The sequence below is a fragment of the Nicotiana tabacum genome, chromosome 18 (genome assembly GCF_000715075.1).
Source record: "Nicotiana tabacum cultivar K326 chromosome 18, ASM71507v2, whole genome shotgun sequence".
Classification (NCBI taxonomy): Eukaryota; Viridiplantae; Streptophyta; class Magnoliopsida; order Solanales; family Solanaceae; genus Nicotiana; species Nicotiana tabacum.
The window spans coordinates 119,050,181-119,076,113 of NC_134097.1; the positions used below are offsets into that span (position 1 = coordinate 119,050,181).

A 25,933-nucleotide genomic window follows, 5' to 3' on the forward strand; every position below is an offset into this window, starting at 1 on the left:
CAACATGGATGAAGTTGTTTGTTCTTTGCAGTCATATGTATAACTTGATTTGAATCCTTCTTCAATTGTATTAGGTTTTTGAGTTGTAATTTCGCTCTGTTGAGAAGTATAAATGTTTAAACCTGTGAAACTTTTATACTTTCAAGTCAAAGGTGACTTGAAAGTGTGTGACAATCATGGGATCATTAGAGCAAAGGCTTAGGGTTAAGTCTTAGATTGCAAGTGTTGTAATCTGAATCTTTTTTGGCTCATGTGTTTTAGTGCGGTTTAGAGTTAAATCCTACGTGATAGATTGTGGTTTTTGCTATCTTTTGAGTTAGGTGATATTTTATGTAAATATTTCTGTGTTTTTGGTTTATCCACATCTTAGTTTACTGCACTTAAACTGCATAAAGTTAAAGAATGAAGCTCTTAATGCAAACTTTGGGAACACTCAAATTAACATTAGTGTAGCAAAAAGAAATTACATATTATTGGTAATAAAAATAGCTTATCACCTAGTAATATGAGCTATGAAAGAATCCATCTCTATTGGACAATCCCCTCCTTCCATCATGGACTGTCTGACTTTTTTACCCAGTTCGATCACTCTCACCCTCATCTTATTTCCTTCGGGCGAATCCATCAATTTTCTTACAGTAGTCTCAATAATTGTAGATGTAATTAACTCATCACGTCGTTCCCAATCCTTTACAGGGATGCCAATTTTGAGCACCTTTGTGACAAGAATTGAGATCCTCGGATGGTCAAAAAGCATGGGCCATGTAGCTAATGGAACTCTCGTGGTAATGCTCTCTACGATAGAATTCCACCCAGAGTGACTCAGGAAGCCTCATATCGATGAGTGTCCTACGATTTCCAATTGGGGTGCCCAATATTTCACCACAATTCCTCTTCCTTCTACTCTCTCTTCGTAACCTTGGGGAATTTGGACTTGTTCATCTTCTCTTAAGAAAGCATCTCTAACTACCCAAATGAACTTTTGTTGACTCTTTTCCAACCCTATAGCCAGCTCTTTCATTTGCTCAGTAGATAATGAACTTGTTGTTCCAAATGAAACATATATATATTATCGAGTTTGGTTCTTGTTTATCTAGCCATTTCAAACACGTGTGACGATTAATGTTTTGATCATCGTTTTTTGACTCTTGCTCAACAGGATGTAATGGACCAATAGCCCATTGTTTGCCCCTTCCTAGTAACCTATTGAACTTTGCAAGAAGATCAAGATAAGGTCCCTCAACAGCCTTGCACGTAGCGTATAGGTTTCCAGAGCAAAAATTGTTATGCCTATATTGCATTTTAATGAAATCAAGAAACTGAAGTATGAAACTATTTTCAAGGGATGGAAGATCGTCGGGAAATTCACACCCATTTGGGAGTAGAAATCTCCCAACAAATGAAGGGAGATGGAGTCGTGTTGGCCCAAGAACAGGTGAAGTTTTGAAGTATGATAAATGAACTCAGTCATGGACTAGGTCCATCATGTGAAGCACAGTCATAATCAACCTATACATGTGAGATGCACGTGAAGGAGATAAGTCTCACTGATCAAGCAGCAATATCTCCCGATCTAATCGAAAAGGTTGCATATTGGATAAGGGGAGAAAATCTCCTTATATGAAGAGAATACAATCCGGATAAAGAGAGTGTTAGAGTTTGATATCGTCAAGGACTCAACTACGATAGAAGAACAGAAATTGAATCACAATCAAACTCTAATTACTAACTTGTTAAATGACAGTGATTGATCTCTTTTACATAGATTGCACATACGCCGAAGTCAAACTAAATTGAAAGCAAAAAAGCAAGGCGGTTTTGCAAGCAGTTTATGTGAGATTTGAGTGTGCACTGCTGAAGCTACTTGAACGAGATAGAAGAACCAGTTCTATTGTGTTTTTTCTTATTCTAGTTCAATTGTAGTAGGTGATTTAATGTTGTACCTTTCCATATTTCATAGAAGCAATTGAATTAGGTACTCTGAGAGTTCAAGTTATAGGCTAACTTGAAGTTGTCGCAACAGTTAGAGGTTGGTTGTTACAACGGGATTAGAGGTAATCCTTAGGTTTACAAAGAGATTTGTAAATGCTGTTTTGGCTCAGTGATTTAGTGAAGTATTGGGGAAAATCCTACTGAGTAGTAGGTCGTGATTTTTTCACCTTTTGAGTCGGGTGTTTTCCACGTAAAAATCTTTGTGTTCTTTATTTTATGTACTTTTAATTCCGCAAACAGTAGTAGTTAGAATACCTAGAAGAACCTAGTTCTTCTAGATCGAAAATTGGGCACCACACAAATCACCCCCCCCCCCCTTGTGTGGTATTGACACTTAAAACATTAATTGGTATCTGAGCAGGTTATCCTTGAAGAGGCTAATACCTTAGGAAAATATCAACATGAGTGCACCACCTGGGAACTGGGAAGGGCAATCCACTGCTAGGCCTCCACTTTTCAATGGTCAGTACTATTCTTGGTGGAAGAACAGGATGAGGGATCACATCATAGGAGAAGACTATGAGCTCTGGGACATAGTAAATGATGGTCCTCTAGCAACTACAAAGAAGAATGTTGAAGGAGCGGATGTGCCTAAGACAAGGGCTGACTGCACTGCTGAAGACCTGAAGAAGTGGGAGAAAAATGCCAAGGCCAAGAAATGGCTTGTGTGTAGACTAGGTCCAGATGAGTGCAGTAGAATTCAAATATGTACTACTGCTAAGGAAATCTGGGACACTCTGCAAGTGGCTTATGAAGGAACACCTCAAGTGAAGAGGTCCAGAGGAACACTGTTGTACTCCCAGCATGAGAACTTCACCATGAAGGAAGGAGAAACCATCCAAGAGATGTATACAAGGTTCACCACACTGACAAATGAACTTAAATCTCTTGGAAGGATTATTCTCTAAGAAGACAAAGTTGAGAAGATTTTTGACCAGGGTTCTGTCAGTCTCTTGGGAAAGCAAAATTACTGCTATTCAGGAATCAAAGAACATTGCTACCCTCAAGCTGGATGAACTAATAGGAAACCTTACTACCTATGAATTGAGAAGGCAGACCATGAAAATGGATGCACCCAAGAAGGAAAGAAGCCTGGCTCTCAGAATTGCTGAAGGTTCAGATCTGGAGGATGATGAAATGGATATGATTACTAGAAATTTCAAAAATTACTTGATGAGAGGAAAGAGTTCTTCAAGAGGTGCAACCTTCAACAAACCAAGAGCTCTTGAGAAATAGACCAATAAGGGCTGCTACAAGTGTGGTAAGACTGATCACATGATTAAGAACTGCCCTCAATGGGAAATTGAGTGGAAGAAGGAAAGGGCTGAATGAAGGAACAGAAAGAAGGAACGGGTTCAACCAAAAAGGAACAAAGGATCAACAAATGCTATGGTTGTTGCCTAGAGAGAAACATCAGATGAGGAATCAGAAGATGAAGTTGGAGATGAATAAGCTCTTATGGCCATAAGAGAATCAGATGATGATAAAGAGGTAAGTATTCTTCATCTCAAATACAAGATTAAATTCCTGTCTAAAGAAAGGTTGTCTAAGCTATTGCAGGATTTCATTGATGAGTTTGAGATAATTAACAATGAAAATGAAAAGCTGTCTAGGGAATGTATGATCCTAAAAGCCAAGTGCAAAAATCTAGAGTCTGTGGCTAATGAGAGTGAAAGTGAAAATACTGAGTTGAAGAACCAGGTTCTTGAACTTGACACTAGTGTCCTAGAACTTAGGTCTGAGAACTTAAAATTGAAACTAGGAACAGGAAAGAAGATAGCTGATCACACTCATCTCACCCTAGAAGAAAACTTAGGAAAAATGAAGGATGAGCTATACAGGAAAGATGAGCAGATAAGAGTACTACAAGAAGATCTAGGGAAGGTAAAACATAAACTAGACAGAACTTGCAAATGGAACAAGGTTTCTGATGCACTCTCCTGGCTACACGAACATCACAGTAGCAACAAAAGAGGACTTGGTTATGGAACTCAAGCACCTAAGTGAGATCCTAAAAGCAAGTACCTCACTCTTCCTGAAAATAAAATTTGCACACATTGTGGCAAGACTGGCCATTACAAAAATGAATGTAATGCAAAAGAAAAGGCTAGTCAAAAGAACAAAACCTTTGTTCAAGAAAAAATAGGCTGCCTGGGTGGACTAGAAGGAATCTGATTTATCCCTTTGCCCATAGAAAGGGACCCAAACTAGTTTGGGTTCCTAAGACTAACCCCTGATTTCTTTTTGCAGGTCCAAGTGAAGGGAAGCAGCCAAATATGGTACATGGATAGTGGCTGCTTAAAACATATGACTGGAAGCAAGAACCAGTTCCTTTCACTTAAGAACTTAAAGGGAGACAATGTCTCCTTTGGAAATGGGAAGAAATGTGAGATCATTGGGATTGGAAAGGTATGTAAGACAGACTCTCACTCCACTGAGAATGTCTACTTGATAGATGGATTGAAATATAGCCTTATCAATGTGTCGCAACTGTGTGACAGAGATAACCTTGTAGCATTCACCTCTACTAATGCTTTGTGATTAATCTTACCACTAACAAGATTGTTTTGCAGGGAAAAAGAGTTAACAATATTTACATTGTAGATTTGTCCACTCTCTCAAAAAATGAACTGACCTACCTAAGTGTGCTGGATAATGATCCCCTCCTGTGGAACAAAAGACTTGGTCATGGCAGTCTGAATCAGCTAAACAAATTGGTCTCTAAGGACTTCGTGATAGGGTTACCTAACATCAAGTTCAAGGAAGACAAAGTTTGTGAGGCTTGTGCAAGGGGGAAGCAGGTAAGATCATCCTTCAAAAGCAAGAAAATGGTAAGCACAACCAAGTCGTTGGAACTGGTCCATATGGATCTATGTGGTCCAATGAGAACCATGAGTAGAGGTGGAAAGAAGTATGTAATGGTACTTGTTGATGACTATTCTAGATTTACCTGGGTACTATTTCTAACATCTAAAGATGAAGCATTTGACATGTTTACTGCCTTTGTTCGAAAAACTCAGAAACAATTAGGAAATCAACTTGCATCAATTAGGTCTGATCACGGAACTGAATTTGAGAATGCTAAGTTTGCTGAATTATGTGATGAAAATGGTATAGATCATAAATTCTCTGCCCCTAGGACACCTCAACAAAATGGAGTAGTTGAAAGAAAGAATAGGACTCTTGAAGACATGGTTAGGACTATGCTTCTTTCTAGTAAATTGCCCCATAGCTTCTGGGCAGAGGCTGTAAACACTGCATGTTACATTATCAATAGATGCATGACTAGACCTCTTATAGAGAAGACTCCCTATGAGTTACTTAAAGGGAGAAAACCAAATATATCCCATTTTAGGGCATTTGGTTGCAAGTGTTTTGTGCACAATAATGGAAAAGACTCCCTAGGTAATTTTGATCCCAGAAGTGATGAGGGAGTATTCTTGGGATATTCTTCACATAGCAAAGCATATAAAGTGTTCAATAAAAGAAATTTGTGTGTAGAAGAAAGTGTACATGTAGTATTTGATGAAACTAACATTCTTTTTGAGAGACAGGAACACGAAGATGAAGCCATTGGATTGGTAAAGGATTTGACTGAAGCCTCAGCACAAGTCAAAGTGGCACCAAAAGAAGGAACAGGTGATGGAACAGGTTCTTCCATCAAGGGCAACCTGACAAGGGGAACTAGTCAAGGAGGAATTGAAATAAATCCCCTAAAAGAACTTGTTCATGACCCTGTTCCTCAGCAACAGAACATGGGAGAAAAATCTAACAGAAACCAGTTGGTTGTAAAACCTCACAAGTATCAAAGTTCTTATCCTATTGAGAACATTATCATTGATCAAACATCTGGAGTCAATACTAGATAACAATTAAAGAATTTGTGTGCTTTTGATGCCTTTTTATCTCTTACTGAGCCTAAAAATATTGTTGAGGCTTTGCAAGATGCAGATTGGGTAATTGCAATGCAAGATGAACTCAATTAGTTTGAGAGAAGTCAAGTTTGGCATCTAGTTCCAAGACCCAAGGACAGATCAGTCATTGGTACAAAATGGGTCTTCAGAAACAAACTCGATGAAGATGGAACAGTTACAAGAAACAAGGTAAGACTGGTAGTCCAAGGTTACAGCTAAGAGGAGGGCATAGACTATGATGAGACCTTTGCTCCAGTTGCAAGACTAGAGGCAATCAGACTCTTCATAGTCTTTGCAGCACACATGGAATTCACTCTTCATCAAATGGATGTCAAAAGTGCCTTCCTGAATGGCTACCTGAAAGAAGAAGTGTTTGTGAAATAACCTCCAGGGTTTGAGAGCAAGGAATATCCTGAGCATGTGTACAAGTTAGACAAGGCTCTCCATGGATTCAAGTAGGCCCCAAGAGCATGGTATGAACGATTGTCCAAATTTTTGCTGGAGCATGGTTACAAAAGAGGTAAAATTGATAGTACCTTAATCTTGAGGGAAAAAGGTAAGGATCTCCTTGTTGTACAAATATATGTTGATGACAATCTTTGGGGCCACTACTGATAAGCTAGGTAAGGACTTTGCAAAATTAATGGGGATTGAGTTTGAAATGAGCATGATGGGTGAGCTTAACTTTTTCTTAGGCTTACAGATCAAACAAAGTCCAAATGGAATCATAATCCATCAGCAGAAGTATGCAAAGGAGCTAATCAAAAAGTTTAAAATGGAAGAATCTAAAGAAATAGACACACCCATTGCAACTTCCACTAAATTAGATATTGATGAACCTGGTTCATCAGTTGATCAAAAGTTGTATAGGGGTATGATTGGTTCACTCTTGTATCTTACTACTAGTTTTGTGTTCGCTTTCAGGCAAATCCTAAAGAGTCTCACCTGATTGTTGTCAAAAGGATACTAAGATACTTAAAAGGCACCACTGATCTGTATTTTTGGTATCCCAAAGGTAGCTGATAAGTTAGAATTTTAAAGTGTTTATGTCCCTACATGCCTATGCTTTGAGTATAAATTGATACAAAAATAGTCCCAAAATGCTCACAAATTGTGCTTAATTGTAGGGTTGATTGACAAAGTGACGAGATGTCAAAAATCGACTCAAAAAAGGAGTGAAACCTGCTCAAGTATCAAAGAGGTTCAGAGACTGGACATTTTTCCATCCTAAGGTCACGCGGTCGCGGTAGGATTCATGCGGCCCGCAGAGAAGCTTCGCGGCTACACTTCTTCTCTGTGTGGTCCGCGTTCATAGGGTTTAGCAAAGGGGCATTTGTCCTCATGCGGTCCGAGGTCACGTCTGCACGGACCGCGCCAGTTATCGCGGCCGCGGTACACTCCCACGCAGTCTGCATCCCCCAGGTCAAGTCATCAAACAACTGAAACCCAAGAGCCAGTACGGTGGCGGTCCGTTTTGTACGGCCCGCACTGACCCCACAGGGTTATTTTTGTCCAGTTTTTCCAGTTTAGTATAAATAGAACATTTTACTATTTTATTTAGGGAGGAGGTCAGATCTGAAAACAGGAGAATAGCTACGCTTGGTGTTGTAGCCATTTTTGGCATATTTTCTTCTCATTAACAATAGATTATTGTAGTTTCTTCTTAGTAATTAATTAATATGTGTAGTTCTTCATCTATTTCTTCAGTTTCTTCTTTAATTATGTGTAGCTAAACCTATTAGCTAGGGTTGTGGCTCAACCCTAGTGTGGGTAATTGATGGGTGTTGCCATCTAGGGTTAGATTGACTATGGGTGTTTGTTATTTGGGTTGATTTTATGATTTAATTTAGAATTTGTGGTTGCAAACACTGATTCAAGCTTTGTGGGTTTAACTCTTCTTGAGAAAGAGAGTTTATGACCTCAAAATTGACCCAACAAGGAATTGGGATGGACTCATGAGAAATGATAGTCCCAACTAACGGGCTAAATCTCGAGAGAGTAATCACCCTACTTGAACCCTAGTTGTTTGGTCTAATTTGCCAACCCAATTGGTCTCGAGAGAGTCAATTGGGTAAAATCATCCTCTCTACCGAGAGGTGTGAGAGTGGGTAAAATTTGTGCAACGGTTATAACATAACTCCCAAACAAGTCAATCGAACCTAAGTAACATCTACCTGTCAATTAGCCACCAAGGTAATGCCACAACCCTAGTGCTCTTCCTTCCCATTAATTACAACTTAGCAATATTCTCCTAGCATAATCTAGCTTTAATCCGTAGTTTTATAATATTAGTTATAAATACAAAAACTCAAAAGATGATTGAAGTGACATTAGAAGCACAACCACAACTCTAGGCTAGACAGAAAATACAACTCCACTACTAGCTCCTTGTGGAAATTGGATCCCGGACCTCTATTCGGGTAAAAGCTATTGCGATCCGCTCTTCCTACCATAGTGTAGTGTCGAGTCGGCAGCGATCAACTTTTTGGCGCCGTTGCCGGGGAGCTTATGGTGTTGATTATCTATTTAGTTAGTTTTGTGTTGTACTTCTCTTTCCTTCTTGTTTACTAATTTCATTTGTGTCGATCAATCAGGTACAATGGCTCTTAATGCAAATGACCCTCTCGGCAATGTGATAGCGGGGGAGGAGGTAGAAGATCTAGAACCAGATGAGGTCTTACCTCAACTTCCACGGAGAGGCCGACATGTCAATGTAAATGCAAATGAGAACAACAATATTCCAGACCCTTCTCCGCCACCACCGAGAGTGGCTCCCAGAGTTTTACCAAATTAAGGATACGCCAGTGCTATTGTTACTCCCCAAATCCGGGCGGGGAACTTCCAAATCACAAATGTTATGCTGACCTTGCTCGAGAAAAGAGGGTATTTCACGGGTGCCTCCGATTAAAATGCCTACAAACACTTGAAGGGTTCGTGGATACATGCTGGGGTAGCAAGAAGACCAACGTGTCCGAGGATGCATTGAGGTTGAGGCTTTTCCCATTCTCTCTTCGGGGTAAAGCATTGGATTGGTTAGAAAGGCTCCCCAATCATTCTATTACAACATGGGATGAATTGGCGGACAAATTTATTTCCAAGTTCTTTTCTCCAAGTCACATGGAAGCTCTTCGGGATGAAATTCTAGCTTTCAAGCAAGAGTCAACAGAACCTTTGCACGAGATATGGGAAAGATATAGAACAATGGTTAAAGAGTGCCCTAATAACAACATGACCGAGGCTATGATTCAGCAAACCTTTTATCGGGACATCAACACCACGAATCAATGCATTCTGAACCAATTGGCTGGAGGGAACTTTATGAAACTTTCTTACCAAGAGGCATGTGATGTACTTGATGAAATGGTCGACACCTCTTCGGCATGGCAAATCCAAGCAAATGTGCCCCAAGGTGACCCCACGGTCATCTATTTGCACAAGGAATTGCACGATCATGGCCAATCCATCGCCGAGCTTACAACAACTATGAATCAATTAGCAAAGGCGCAATTGCAACAAGTCTAAAACCCACGCCAAGTCAATGCAATGGAAGGTGTTTCTATGTTGAAAAGGAGACAAAGAGGAAAACAACCTCAAGGTAATTGTGAACAATATGACAACAACAATGATGGTGGTGGTTATTCAAATGAGTGCTATGATGATCAAAGCGAAGAGGTCCAATATGTCAACAACTACCAAGGGAATAGAGGTAACTCGTCCAACCAACAATGGCGTCCTCAAGGAAATTGGGGCAATCAACAACAAGGCGGAGGTAATTGGAATAACAACAACCAAAACAACAATTGGGGTAATCAAAGCAACCAAGGAAATTGGAATGGGAGTAACAATAATTGGGGCAACAACAACAATCAAGGTGGGTGGAACAATAGCGGGAACCAAGGCAACCGGGGGCAAGGCTTTCAAAGGCCCCCCATGTACCAACAACCAAACAATCCACCCCCATTTCCTTCTTAAGGTTCAAGTTCATCCGGAAGTGATATGGGGAGAATTGAAAGCATGTTCGAGCAAATGATGAAAAAGAACCAAGATTTCGAGGCCCAATTAGCTTCTCATAACACATCCATCCGGAATTTAGAGGTGCAATTAGGTCAAATCTCTCAAGCATTGAATACTCGTCCCAAGGGTGAGCTACCAAGTGACATGGTGGTGAATCCGAAGGGTGGGAATAATAATCATGTGATGGCGATTACAACAAGAAGTGGGAGAGGCGGTGATGTGAATGCCTCAATACAAAAGCAAGTTATGGATGAAGATGTTGAGTTGCGGGATGATGATGTACCTTTGATTGTTGATGATGTGGTTAATCAAAATGCAAACAATGATATGCGGATTGATATTAATGATGAGGCCGAGGTAGAGACTCAAGATGTCGTGAACCCATCTAGGGAACACGTGATTGACATGCCCGAACCTGTTGTACAAAAGCCAAGGCACCTTTGCCTAGGCCACCTCCACCTTATCCTCAATGGTTAGCAAAGAAAAAGAGTGACAATCAATTCAAAAAATTCATTGACATGATTAAGAGCCTCACAATCAATGTCCATTTGGTTGAGGCACTTAAGCAAATGCCGGGGTATGCGAAGTTTATGAAAGATTTGGTTACAAAGAAAAGGTCGATGGAGTGTGAAACAATTAAGATGACCCATCAAGTGAGTGTCATAGTGCATTCAATGGCACCCAAGCTTGAGGATCTCGGAGCTTTTACTATCCTTTGTACCATCGGAAGTGCGGATTTTGCAAAGGCCCTTTGTGACTTGGGGGCTAGTATTAATTTGATGTCGTACTTGGTCTTCAAGACTTTGGAAATTGGGCAACCTCGACCTACCTCAATAAGACTTTAAATGGCAGATCGATCGATGAAGAGACCCTTGGGCATAATCGATGATGTTCTTGTCCGTGTTGATAAATTCATATTACCGGCCGACTTTGTCATATTAGATTGTGAGGTGGATTTTGAAGTGCCGATTATTATTGGAAGACCTTTCCTAGCTACAGGGAAGGCATTAGTTGATGTTGAAGCGGGTGAGTTGACATTCCGAGTGGTAGATAAGAAGGTGGTATTCCATGTTTGCAAATCAATGATACAACCAAATAGCACGGAGGTGTGTTCTTTTGTGGACATTGTCATAGCCGTGATAGTGGATGACACAAGTTCCATGATCAATTTTGAAGAGCCTCTTGAGGTCGTGGTTCTTAACATAGATGTCAATGATGATGCTAGTAGAGTGGAGTGCGTGAATGCATTGCATGGTATGGGTTCATATTCTTATGAGCTTAGAAGTCTATCTTTGGATCTTGAAAATCGTAAAACTCTACCAACAAAGCCATCGATTAAGGAGCCACCAGTGTTGGAGTTGAAGCCACTTCCTCCACACCTCAGGTATGAATTCTTGGGTTCAAATTCTGCTTTACCTGTCATTCTTTCTTCTTTCCTTACTAACATGCAGGTTAAGGCCACCATGGCAGTTTTTCAAAGGCGAAAGAGGGCAATCGGATGGACTCTAGCTGATATTCGGGGTATAAGCCCTGCCTGTTGCATGTATAAAATCATATTGGAGGAGGATGCGAGGCCTTCACTTGAGCATCAAAGAAGACTAAATGAGGTTATGCAAGAAGTAGTAAAGAAAGAGGTTATAAAGTGGCTTGATGCAGGTGTGGTTTATCCCATTTCTGACAGTTCATGGACTTCTCCAGTGCAATGTGTACCGAAAAAAGGTGGAATGACTGTGGTGACCAACGACAACAATGAGTTTATTCCGACTCGGATAGTGACGGGTTGGAGAGTTTGCATGGATTACCGAAAGCTGAACAAGGTGACTAGAAAAGATCATTTCTCATTGCCTTTCCTTGACCAAATGCTTGATCGTCTTGCGGACCGGGCTTTCTATTATTTTTTGGATGGTTACTCGGGGTACAATCAAATTCTCATTTCCCTGGAGGACCAAGAGAAGACGATTTTCACATGTCCTTATGGCACATTCGCTTTCTCCAGAATGCCATTTGGATTATGTAATGCTCCGGCGACCTTCCAACGTTGCATAATGGCTATTTTCACCGACATGGTGGAGGATATCTTGGAGATCTTCATGGATAATTTTAGTGTGGTTGGGGATTCTTTTGAGGAGTGCTTGGTAAACTTGGATAGAGTGTTGGCCCGGTGTGAAGATACCAACCTTGTTCTAAACTGGGAAAAGTGCCATTTTATGGTAAAAGAGGGTATAGTGTTGGGTCACAAGATCTCGAAGCGAGGAATTGAAGTTGATAAGGCCAAGATCGAGGTTATTTCAAGGCTTCCTCCCCCTACTTCTGTGAAAGGAGTGAGGAGTTTTCTTGGGCACGCGGGTTTCTACCGGAGGTTCATCAAAGATTTTTCTAAGGTAGTTAACCTGTTGTGTAAATTGATAGAGAAAGATGCCAAGTTTGTTTTTGATAAGAAATACATGGAGGCTTTTGAGCTCCTTAAACAAAAGTTGACCACTACCCCCATCATCACCGCACAAATTGGAGCTTACCATTCGAGCTCATGTGCGACGCAAGTGACGTTGCGGTGGGGGCAGTTTTAGGCCAAAGGTTTAACAAGATGTTCCATCTGGTGTACTACTCAAGCAAGACCATAAATGAGGCTCAAAGGAACTACACAGTCACTGAAAAGGAGTTGTTGGCTATTGTTTTTGCTATGGAAAAGTTCTGTCCTTACCTTATGGGGGCTAAAGTTATTGTGCACACCGACCATGCCGCCCTTAGGTATTTGATGACCAAGAAAGATTCAAAGGCAAGATTGATGAGATGGGTTCTTCTCCTTCAAGAGTTTGATTTAGAAATTGTTGACCGGAAGGGTAGCGAGAATCAAGTGGCAGACCACTTGTCCCGTTTGGTGGAGGGGAGGCCCTGTGACGGCCTTGAGATCAATGATACATTTCCTAATGAGAAACTTATTGCGGTGTCAATGAGTGGAATACCGTGGTTCGCCGATATTGCAAACTATCTGGTTACCGGAATCATCCCGTGTGAGCTCTCTTCTAACCAAAGGAAGAAGCTCAAACGGGATAGCTTGGATTATTATTGGGACGAGCCCTATTTGTTTAAGATTTGCACCGATGGTGTGATTCGACGATGTGTCCCGGAAGAGGAGCAATTGGGTATTTTGTAAGCTTGCCACTCCTCACCCTATGGTTGCCATCATGGTGGGGCGAGAACGGCTTCTGAAGTGCTTAGTTGCAGATTTTATTGGCCTACTTTGTTTAAAGATGTCGGTGATGTGGTCAAAAGATGTGATGAATGCCAACGAGCTGGTGGAATTTCAAAAAGGGATGAAATGCCCCTCAATACAATTCTCGAGGTAGACATTTTTTATGTTTGGGCCATCGACTTCATGGGTCCTTTCGTGAGCTCTTGTGGAAATACTTACATTCTAATGGCGGTAGATTATGTCTCCAAGTGGGTTGAAGTCATGGCTTTGCCCAACAATGAAGGCCGGAGTGTTGTGACATTTCTTAAAAAGAGTATCTTCACGAGGTTTGGCACTCCCCGTGTTATCATTAGTGACGGGGGATCTCACTTTTGCAACAAAGCTTTTGATTCATTGCTAGCCAAATATGAATTTAATCACAAAGTAACCACCCCCTATCATCCTCAAGCTAGCAGTCAAGTGGAGTCTCCAACCGAGAAATTAAGAGTATCTTGTCTAAAACTGTAAATGCAAATAGGACCGATTGGTCGAAAAAATTGGATGATGCTCTTTGGGCCTATCGGACAGCTCTTACAAGACTCCGATTGGTATGTCCCCATACCAGTTGGTGTTTGGGAAAGCTTGCCATTTTCCGGTAGAATTGGAGCACAAGGCCATGTGGGCCTTGAGGAAGTTGAACTTAGAATGGGGTGTTGCTGCAAATCTGAGGGTTGAACAACTTAATGAGCTCGATGAGTTTAGATTCCATGCATACTCCAGCTCATCCTTGTATAAGGACAAAATGAAGTACCTTCACGACAAATATGCTCGGGGAAAGGAGTTCAAAGTTGGGGATATGGTTCTCTTGTTTAATTCCCGGTTACGTCTATTTCCGGGTAAGCTCAAGTCAAAGTGGAGTGGGCCATTTGAAGTTGTGTTCATGACCCCGTTTGGTGCTCTTGATCTTAAAAACAAAAATGGAGAAGTCTTCAGAGTCAATGGTCACCAGGTCAAGCATTATCTCGGAAAGTTCGATGGCAGCCACGTAGTGGCGCTTCTTCATCTAAAGTAATGTGGTGGTAACATACGTTGTGCCGCGACGTTAAATCAGGCACTTCTTGGGAGGCAACCCATGTGTAGCTTAGGATTTTTGAGCTAACTATTTATGAGATGTTGTAGGGATTGTGTTGAAACAGTGCAAAACAAAGTTGGTAAATGGCATAGTCTCTGAAGATTGCCAGCGCGGCCGCGGTGCATTTTGTGCGGTCCGCGCTGGCATGAGTCAAAATGGGGACTCTCTCAAGTTCTTCATCGCGGCCATGGTCAAGTTAGTGTGGTCCGTGGTGGACTGACGCGGCCGCAGTACATGCCTGTGCGGTCCGCGTAGGCTTCATCACGAGGGGTCACACAAATAAACCCAGCACGGTCCGCGGTTACTTTTGTGCGGCCGCGCTGGTAGGTGAGTACGGGTCCTACTGGGCTCTATAAATAGAGACCAAGGGTCTCATTTTACCCTTTTTGAAAATTGGAAACCCAGAACCCTAATTTTACTGTTCATCCCCGTCCAAAACTGAGATTCTTGCTTGTGTGGATATATTACATTCATTCTCCATAATCCTGGTAACATTTCATGCATTTTTGATTATTACTCTTTTATTTTTATTTTTATCTTAATTGCTTGCCAGTAGTCTGAAACTTCTTTGCCTTTACAGTTGTCTTCGAATTGTTAGTCTAGGGTAGCTTCCATGCTAGTTTCAATACTAAGGATTGTGTACATGAGTAGGGACAAGTAGGGGTAGAAAGTTAAACAAAAAATAGAACAAAAGCATGCAATCCCTAGTTTACTCACTAAACCTAACCCAGTGCGGCCCGCGGTCACCTTAGCGCGGTCCGCGCTATGCTTCCATGCGGTCCGCGATGCTTGAATGACTGAGAAACCACTTATGTCCAGCGCGGCCGTGGTAACGTTTGTGCGGTCCGCGCTGGCCCACCGCGGCCGCAACCCCATTTTGTGCAGACCGCGGTGTGAGATTCAGAGAAGACCCTTCCTAGGGTTTTGATCAGTGCGGCCCATGGTCGCTGTAGCGCGGTCCGCGGTGCCTCCAACGCGGCCGCATTCCTAATGGCGTAGTCTGTGGAGCCTGGTTCTGCAGCAGTGTCTGCAACTTTCATTTTGCTTCTACAATTTTAATTCAGTCACATGTTTCACTGCCTGTGTTTCAACTAACAATATTAGATGTGTTTGTTTGCAGACAATGGTAAAATAACGAGGAAGAGGTGCTAAACAACCCGGCCGAGGTGACCCCTCCTGGGGAGGAAAAGGGAAACAAGTTAAACTCACTTCCCGACCTAAACTGAAAACAAGGAAATAAATTGCTATAGACGACCAATCGGGGAGTGAGTACGTACCATCCCAGGACCTCTCTTCTGATTCAGGGCCAGCTACTGCCGTCCCGGCTTCACATACCGCCCAAGCCCCACAACGTATACATTCTGAGTCATCTGATGGCTCAGCAGCAGGCAGTGGTGAATACTCCACCTCCCCCACATCTTTAGTATCTGGGGAGAGTGCAGAAGGCGGGACTAATAGTAATAATGAGGTACTGAGAAGTGGGGTGCCCCAGGTTGGGGGTGTTGAGAGAACTAGAAAACCTGAAGTTTAGGAAGTTCGGTTTGTCAGCCAGGTGGCGTTCCACAAATTTAGAGAATGGTGGCCGGCACAGAAGTTGATACTAGAGCGGAGCTTTATTGACAAAGACTTTCTACCCCTAAACCCCAATGTGCATAGACAGTTCCAGGCTCGAGCAGGTTGGGAGTTCTTTAAAGACAATTGTTTGAAGGCAAATGAGCATATGGTCAAGGAGTTTTACAGCAATGTGGCCCATATCATGAAAGGCACTAAAGTGACGAAAGTGAAACAAAAATGTGGTTTTCACCAGGAAGGCGTTGAATGAGTATTTGGGGTTCATTGACGAAGATGAGTCCTTGTATAATGAAAAGTTAGCAATGGGTGAGGAGGTTCGTCCGTGGTTAGCTTCGTACCTGGCAATCCCGGGTACGGTTCCAGAATGGCTACAAGTAGGGACCAAAATACTTCGGAGAACTTTCAACTTTGAGGCTAGAGGGTGGTTGACCTTTGTATGCAGTCGGCTCGACCCGACCACTCATGATCAGACTATTCCACTTGCCCGGGCGGTTCTTATTGCTTCTATTATGGCAGGTTACCCTATCAATGTGGGAAATGTGATGTCCCGCACCATTTCTGCAGTCGGGGTTGAGCATGACCGGAACTACCCTTTTCCCAGCACCCTTACTATGTATTTCCGGGACTTGGAGGTGGAGAAGAGACCGTTTAACGTCAAGGTAAAACCTGTGGCTCCATTTTCCTGGTACAGTTTGAAGGGGCCAGACAACCCCAAAGACAAAGGTTACAAGCCGCCTTCCTCCACTCCAGCTGGCCAGTCTGAGGAGCCAGTGGCGGTAGTGTCTTCGGTTGAGGCCCCCACAGAGCCTTCCACCATGCCTACGGTCACCACTGATGATGATTTGCCTCCACGACCCTCCTCCTTTGTTGTCCCCAGTACATCAGTTGACACGGGGGTCCCTTCTTCCCGGACTCATCCTTTCACGGCCCAGCAGTTGAGCCGGACACTAGCCAGTTTGAACAACTGGATGTCAGCTGCGACATCCAAGTTATCCACATTGTCTGCTATAGTTGAGGCTCATTCAGCACCTTCCACTACTCAGTTTCTTCAGTCCATTGAGGACACACTGCAGAAGCTCCTGGAAAATCAGGAGAAGATTATGAGGACTCAGGACGCCTTGACTATGTCGGTAGATTCACATAGCAAGGCTTTGAGGGATTTTTCCAAGGAGCACAAGAAGATGAGGAAGTTAAGGGCATCCAAGGAGTCGGTGAGAGTGCTACGGACTGATGTGGGCAGGCTATTGGCAGACCAGATGCCTTTAGACTTGTTATTCGGGGATCCAGCCCCAGCAGCAGCACCAGTGCCACAGCCACAGCAGGAGCAGGAGCAGGCACCCAAGCCCCCAAGGAATAAGAGGAAGCTCCCCAATTTAGTTGGTGCAGTTATTGAGCTACCAGACCCACAGGAGACCCCCTCCAGTGATGCACCTATCAGTCAGTCGGTTCAGGAGCAGGCCCTAGTCCCAACAGCTGAGCAGCAGGAGATCGGAAACCAGTTTGAGGTTCTCATACATACAGAGGACTTGGGGACCACTGATGATCCAATACAGACGGACCAGGCCTAGGGAGATCCTATATCCTTTATGTTGTTTTGATATTTATTTGATAGTTGGCATTGGGACAATGTCAGCTTTTACTCGTGGGGGTGTGCCCTACCTTTTCTGGATGACTGTATATATATAGATTCTTAGTTATTTTTATTGATTTTGTGTTTTTTTTTACTTTGGGTTGTATATAACTTTACATTTCTGTATATATTCATCCCCCATTGTATATTCTACTCCCCTATTGTACATATTCATTCCATTTTCTATTTTTGCTAAATTTTCATTTTTAGCTTTGTAGTTAGGCTCGTAGCCGCTTGTTTTGATTTTGGCGTTTCCAATAAGCCCTTGGTTTTCTTAATGCCACAGTTCTTTCAAAGGGTGGAGTATTGTGCGAATCGGGTGGCTCTTCCCAATGATAGATGGCGTGACAACCTTCTTAAGGGTTTGAGTCCGTTTCTTTGATTTTTCTTTTGTTTTTGATAAGCGTAGTTAAAAGTACCTCAAGCAAGGTTTCACTTGGTCCTAACACATTTGCCTTTGATCCTATGGTCAAAGACATAATGTTGTGTTCAGGACGGTGAAAGTCGTGGCTTTGAAACTCTTGCGTTGACCAAACGATCATCGTGTGGTCTTTTTGGACCATTGTGTGTTTAAATCATAACTAAGGTCGTTGTGGGCCCTCGACTCGATGTCTTTAGCAAATCCTTAGCGTGTGTGGTGAGGAATTGAAATTTGAGTCCAAGTCCCGAGCCAATGGTCTAGAACTTGCCCTGAATGTCTGTTAAGGTGAAATCCTAGGTGAAATTTGACTTGAGAAATGATTATAGGCTCTCCTTGATCCAAATGCTAAGTTGAAAAATTTTATAGCCTCCCAATGAAATAATCCCTAGTTAATCCTTTTGAGCCTTAAACCTGTTTCTTTCAAGAACCAATGCTACAAGTCTATACCCGTTCTAAATGATTACCCTCTATTGGCACCCAAATATTCCCTTGAGTAATGGCAAAAATCTAAGTTTGGGGGGAGAGACAAGAAAGGAAGCAAAGCAGTAAGGTACAAAAGAAAGAAAAGAAGGCAATGAAAAAGCAAGAAAAGAAAAAGGACAAAAAGAAAGTCCCATGTGAACAAGAATAAAAAGGGATTCAAAAAAAAGTGTGGAGAAAGTAGAAAAACGAGAAATGCTTTGAATTGTATAAGAGAGAGTGACAATGTGTCTCTCTAACCCCTTGTGAAGAAGTGAAATCCTCAAAAAGAGCCAAGAAAGTTGTGCCGAAATGAATCAAAAGAAGTGCTTAAGGGAAGATTGAACCCACATGAATAAAAACATGTCCTACCCTTGCCTAAAAGCCTTCAAAATGACTCCACAAAAGCCCTATTTGATCTCAAGTTGAAGGGAGCCTACATTAGTGGATACTTACATAAGTGGCAAGCATATGGTACTTAGAGCCGGACTTGTGACCTTCCTTTTTGAGAGAGATGAGTAAAATTTCATTTTCTTCGATTTGTGTGTCAATATTTAAAAGGTGAGGTTCGCTTAGGGAGATTTGAGGATATAAGAGTTTGGGTTCCACAATGACCAAAGTAAGTGAGAAAAGCTCTTTGATGAAATGTGTCAACTCTTGATGCTCTTGTGTCGCACTTGATCCATAGTTTTCAAAGTTTTAAATGTGTTAATGATGCATTCGTATTGAGGGCAATTGTTAGTCCCAATTGATACTTGCTGAGGTTATTTTAGGATAGCTAGAATCACTGGGATGTTCTTTTAAGGGGCGGATCTTATTTTGTTTGCTTGAGGACAAGCAAAGGTTTAAGTTTGGGGGAGTTGATAAGTTAGGATTTTAAAGTGTTTATGTCCCAACTTGCCTATGCTTTGAGTATAAATTGATACAAAAACAGTCCCAAAATGCTCACAAGTTGTGCTTGATTGCAGGATTGATTGACAAAGTGACGAGATGTCAAAAATCGGCTCAAAAAGGAGTGAAACCTGCTCAAGTATCAAAGACCAAGAGAAGTGAATAAAAAGGGGGCCTAGTGCGGACCGCGTAACAATGACCGCGGCCGCACTAGGAGGTTCAGAGACTGGACATTTTTCGAGCTTAAGGTCACACGGCCACGGTAGGATTCATGCATCCCGCGGAGAAGCTTCGCGGCCGCACTTCTTCTCTATGCGGTCTGCATTTATAGGGTTCAGCAAAGGGGCATTTGTCCTCATGCGTTCTGCGGTCACGTCTGCGCGGACCGCGCCAGTTTACTTCACGGCCGCGGTACACTCCCACGCGTTCCGTACCCCCAAGTTCAAGTCATCAAACAACTGAAACCCAAGAGCCAGTGCGGCCGCGGTCAATTTTGTGTGGCCCGCACTAACCCCACAGGGGTATTTTTGTCCCGTTTTTTCAGTCTAGTATAAATAGAACATTTTACTATTTTTTTAGGGAGGAGGTCAGATCTGAGAACGGGAGAATAGCTACGCTTGGTGTTGTAGCCATTTTTGGCATATTTGCTTCCCATTAACAATAGATTATTGTAGTTTCTTCTTAGTAATTAATTAATATGTGTAGTTCTTCATCTATTTCTTCAGTTTCTTCTTTAATTATGTGTAGCTAAACCCATTAGCTAGGGTTGTGGCACAACCCTAGTGTGGGTAATTGATGGGTGTTTCCATCTAGGGTTAGATTGACTATGGGTGTTTGTTATTTGGGTTGATTTTATGATTTAATTTAGAATTGGTAGTTGCAAACACTGATTCAAGCTTTGTGGGTTTAACTCTTCTTGAGAAAGAGAGTTTATGACCTCAAAGTTGACCCACAAGAAATTGGGCTGGACTCATGAGAAATGATAGTCCCAATTAATAGGTTAAATCTCGAGAGAGTAATCACCCTACTTGAATCCTAGTTGTTTGGTCTAATTTGCCAACCCAATTGGTCTCGAGAGAGTCAATCGGGTAAAATCATTCTCTCTACCGAGAGGTGTGAGAGTGGCTAAAATTTGTGCAACGGTTATAACATAACTCCCAAACAAGTCAATCAAACCTAAGTAACATCTACGTGTCAATTAGCCACCAAGGTAATGCCACAACCCTAGTGCTCTTCCTTCTCATTAATTACAACTTAGCAATATTCTCCTAGCATAATCTAGCTTTAATCCGTAGTTTTATAATATTAGTTATAAATACAAAAACTCAAAAGATGATTGAAGTGACATTAGAAGCACAACCACAACTCTAGGCTAGACAGAAAATACAACTCCACTACTAGCTCCTTGTGAAAATTCGATCCCGAACCTCTATTCGGGTAAAAGCTATTGCGATCCGCTCTTCCTACCATAGTGTAGTGTTGAGTCGGCAGTGATCAGTAGCAATTTCAATTTAGTAGGATATGTTGATGCTGATTATGTAGGTTTTCTAGTGGATAGGAAGAGCACCTCAGGTATGGCATACTTCCTTGGTTCATGTCTTGTGTCATGGGCTACTAAAAAGCAAAATTTCGTGGCCTTGTCAACTGCTGAAGCTGAATATGTTGTTGTTGCTTCTTGTTGTGCTCAATTGCTATGGATCAAATAGTAGCTGGTAGATTTTGGTATAGAAGTAGGTTGCATTCCTATATTCTGATAACGCTAGTGCTATAAGTATGACAAAGAACCATGTTCATCATAAAAGGACTAAGAACATAGATGTTAGGCACCATTTCTTAAGAGACAACTAAGAGAAAGATCTGATCTCCATAGAATTATGTACTACTGATAAGAAAATTGTTGACATCTTCACTAAAGCACTGAGTGGAGAAAACTTTGAGAGGAACAGGTTGGAATTAGGGATGATTAAGATCGCGTAATAGGTCCAGCTCAGAAAAAAATGAAAAAATAATTTTTGGCTAGGAATTCTAACTTTGTGTAAATATCTAGATTAATTCTTACTCAGTCTCATATTTTAATTAGCATACTCCTGTGACATGTGTATATATGACTCACTGATCTCTTACAAAAAAATTTCTATTATGGCTTGAGTCATGTTCAAGAGAATTCTAAATGAAGAACGTGGTTCATCAATATGAGTTCATATGAAAGCTCAGGTATGGTTTTAATACTTTGCACAATTAGAAATATTAACAATTCAATCATGAGCAAAAGTTCTATACTTGCCAAATTCCTAGAAAATACGATCCGTTGAAGCATTGAACCAGTTTCGTCCATTTAGAACTCTAAAACCGTAATTTTTGCCTAATATCTAGGGAATCCAAATAATCATTAAAAGTCTGGAATTACAGATTGATTAGACTTCTATTTGACCCCTGAAAAACTATCGTTACTGAATAAATGTCTAATTATCTTTAAATACACACCACATCTCTAATCTTCTTCATTATTCTAAAACGGTCAAAAATTCTCTTCTTCAACTCTAATTGCTCTCTTCTCCAAAATTCCCAAATTAACTCAAGAAACAAACAAAAATGTCTAACCCACAAGATCATCCTGTTCTCCTCCACCACTATCACCCTCAAATTCATCCTCATCTACTCCTCCTAGTGAATCCCCAAAACCTAGGTTTCGAAGGCAGAAAATGTTGGCTCGAAAAACTATAGTATCTGGGGCTCTGAGAAAGGTTTTAAATGAAAGGTTGAAAGCTAGCCAAGTGAAAGATAGCCCAGCTCCAAATTCTGATTCCAGTTCTGAGTCTGAATCCTTTCAATCTGCGACTGAGGGGGAAGGACATGGGTCTTCTGACTCTGAGAAGACTCAAGAATTCCCTACTGAGGTAAGTTCATCTGTTGTTGAAAACTTTAAAACTAGGTTTTTTCTGGTTGGACCCATTAGGGATGTTAAGTTGGCTGAGATGAGTAGGAGTGGAGGTAAAAAGAAGTCTGAAAAAAGAAAAAGAGAGAGAGGGTGCATGTGGTGAAGAGAGGGGAAATAGGAAGGGATCAGTTCTTGCTATATATGGGGTTGCACAAGAGAGGTTAGAATAGAGTGGCATGAAGTTAGGGAGAAATGGGTCTGGGGAGACTACTGAGGGGTTGGTTCATTTGAGCAAAAGGAGAGATGAACTCGTTTCATCTACTAAAGAGACCCTAGCTGATCTACTGAGAAAGATTGGACAAGTTATGACCCAAAGAAACGCAAAGCTACCACACCAAGAGCCCCAAATGTTCCCAACCATCCAAGAAAAGAAAAACTTCATCCCCAAAACCTACTGCCTCTTCAATGCCTAAGGGAAAATCCACAAGAAGCAGGGTATAACAAAGTGAAGCTGGCTTACAAAAGGCTCTAGAAGAAAGCAAGAAAAGGAAAATGGAGAAGGTAAAGGGAAAGGTTGCAGAATCCTCTGAGGTTGTAGAGGAAGAGGAGATGGAACTGGTCCATCAAGAAAGGGGTACAACAGTGGAGGTTCCTACACCCAAACATAAAAAGTCCAAGATTTCTTCCAAGAAGTTTTCTTCTGTACCTGTGTCTGATGCACCCTCACTAGCCAAGAGGACAAGATCTACAGTGAAAGCTAAGTAAGCAAAATTTTCAGATGATGAATAGTGGAGTGGAAAAGAAAAAGAAGAGGAATCTGAGAAGGACCAGGACAAGTTTGCCATCTTTGGCAGAAGAAAAATTTTGAAAGGTAGATTGTTGAAGGACCTGGTAGAACTAGGGATGATGAGGTTGGTTGACTCTTTAACTGCTCAAGCTTGGAAGGACATGGTCCTTCAGATGGATGGGAGACTAGCCAGAGATGAACTAATTGAGTTCATGGCAAATGTTGATGTTAAGGATGGGGTTGTCAGTAGCTTGGTGAAAGGAGTCCCCAGTGCAATTTGATGCTGCGAAATTGGGAGAAATTCTGGATATACCCTCTGAAGGGTTTGATGACTACACTAGGCAAAGGTGGCCATGCCTGGACTCCCTACCTACTGCTCTTGAGATCACCAAGAGGTTCTGTGATTCAGAGGATGTGAATGAAGCCAGGGTTGTGCAGAAAAGTGAGATGAGGGCTGAACACAAGGTTGTGTTTGAGTTTGTCAACAAGTGCCTACTTCCCAGACAAGAGAGAAGACATACTGCAAATTACATGGACCTAGTTCTTATGGAGTGCCTTGAGAGAGGAAAGCAGATCAAGTGGCCTACTTTCATTGTAAAATTGCTAGACAGGGTCATCAATGGCTCCAAGGCTCATGCTACTCCATATGGCTTCATACTGACCACTGTTCTGGACAGGCTGAACGTGCCTTTGAGGAAATGGGAAATGGCATCAAGCAAGGAACATTTTGGCATTAAGACTCTTCTGGCTTGTGAATATCTAGTCAATGCCATCCCAGTTGAACCTGGTTCATCTCTGAAGACACCCATCAACAGCAAGGTTAGGACTTTGGTTCAGAAATGTGGAACTAAGGATGCTGAAATTGCTAGGCTCAAGGCTCGTGTGGCTGAATTGGAAACTGAGAGGGATGGACTTAGAACTGAGCTAGCAAGATAAAAGGAGAAGAGTGATGGAATCCTTCAGGATATACTGAACCTTCTCCAAACTCAACCCTCTAGTTCCTCCAAGCCTTAAGTCTCCTAGTACTTGTCTTCTGAACCTGTCTAGTAACCCCAGTGAACCCCAGTGACCCGGATTAGGGATTTTTCTATTTTTGCTCATGTTTTGAAAGTTTTTCTTTCTTTTTGTGGACTGTTAATGGCAACATATCATGATCAATGACAACAACTGTTTCTCTTGTTCTATGATGATTCTGACCTTAATATTTTAAATATGTTTGTTGATTATTGATAATTGCACCATGTTTTCACTTGTAGTTTCCCTAGTGGCCATGAGTACTTTATAAAATCTGGGATTCACATTACGTATGCAACTTTTTGAAGATGCCAAAAGGGGGAAGATATTGTGCTTTACCCATTATTCTGAATAAGTGATATTTATAACCTAATTAACCTGGTCCTTGATGAGAAGTAAATTTTCTAAGTCTAGTGTTGATGGTTAAGCTGAGTTCTTACAGGTCTTTTAATCAGTAAAAAGCACAGAGTTTGTCATCATCAAAAATGGGGAATTTGTTGGCCCAAGAACAGGTGAACTTTTGAAGAATGACAAATGAACTCAGTCATGGACCAGGTCCATCATGTGAAGCACAGTCATGATCAACCTATACATGTAAGATGCACGTGAAGGAGATAAGTCCCACTGATCAAGTAGCAATATCTCCTGATCTGATCGAAAAGGTTGCATATTGGATAAGGGAAGAAAGTCTCCTTATATGAAGAGAACACAATCCGGATAAAAAGAGTGTTAGAGTTTGATATCTTCAAGGACTCAACTACGATAGAAGATCAAAAATTGAATCCCAATCAAAATCTGATTACTAACTTATTAAATGACAGTGATTGATCTCTTTTACATGGACTGCACATATGCAAAAGTCAAACTAAATTGAAAGCAAAAGATCAAAGCGGTTTTGCAAGTAGTTTATGTGAGATTTGAGTATGCACTCCTGAAGCTACTTGAATGAGATAGAAGAACCAGTTCTATTGTGTGTTTTCTTATTCTAGTTCAATTGTAGTAGGTGGTTTAATGTTGTACCTTTCCAGCTTTCATAGAAGCAATTGTATTAGGTACTTTGAGAGTTCAAGTTAAGGCTAACTTGAAGTTGTCGCAACAGTTAGAGGCTGGTTGCTACAACGGGATTAAAGGTAATCCTTAGGTTTATAAAGAGTTTTGTAAATGCTGTTTTGGCTTAGTGATTTAGTGAAGTGTTGGGGAAAATCCTACTGGGTAGTAGGTCATGGTTTTTTCACCTTTTGAGCCAGTTGTTTTCCACGTAAAAATCTCTGTGTTCTTTATTTTATGTACGTTTAATTCCGCAAACAGTAGTAGTTAGAACACCTAGAAGAACCTGGTTCTTCTAGATCGAAAATTGGATACGACACAAATCATCCCCTTGTGTGGTATTGACGCTGAAAACATCAAGTCGTCTCAGTGCAACTTCCCAATATGTGGAACTAACCATAAAAGCAGATGAGGGATTAAAACAATAGGCCTCCGCATTTGGTATAGAAATTATGGCTTCAACAGCACAAGCCATTAGAGAGTCATAAATGACCACCACTCTACGCGTTTTTCTGGCAACCTCTAGTAAGAATGCACCTACAGGCTCGCGCAACATAAGGTACTCATCAAGTATGGGTAGTACAAAGTGTGACTCGGTTTGATGAGAAGATGTATTTGAAAAATATTGAGAGAATTCATGAGATGGCGGATTTGGGAATTCTTGGAAATGGATGTTAGAAGTGGTAAGAGGATCCCAACCATGAACACGAAGTTTAACCTGCTTAATTTTGTCGCTAAAGCAAACATAATAGATTGGTAAATTGTAGGGAGAAACAAGACGAGAGAGATGAAGGAGTTGACTGAGATATGTCCTTGTGCTGGAAAAGGTACCATCACCACAACAACATCTCCATTTTTAATGTCATTTTCACTATGGTTTAAAGATGAAGCAATGTTGATAGCCATTTTAAGAAAGTTTGGTGGAGTAGATACTTGCTATAATATGAATATTTGATGTAGCTGTTTTTGAGAAAACATATTACTCGACAAGAGGAAGCCAACCCCTATAA

General features: G+C 41.4%; 1 pseudogene; it reads right to left on the bottom strand.

The window, feature by feature from the left end:
- Window positions 1-493: 493 nt before the first annotated feature.
- LOC142172968 (zeatin O-glucosyltransferase-like) lies at window positions 494-25,398 on the bottom strand (annotated as a pseudogene).
- Between the last annotated feature and the right edge of the window lie 535 nt (window positions 25,399-25,933).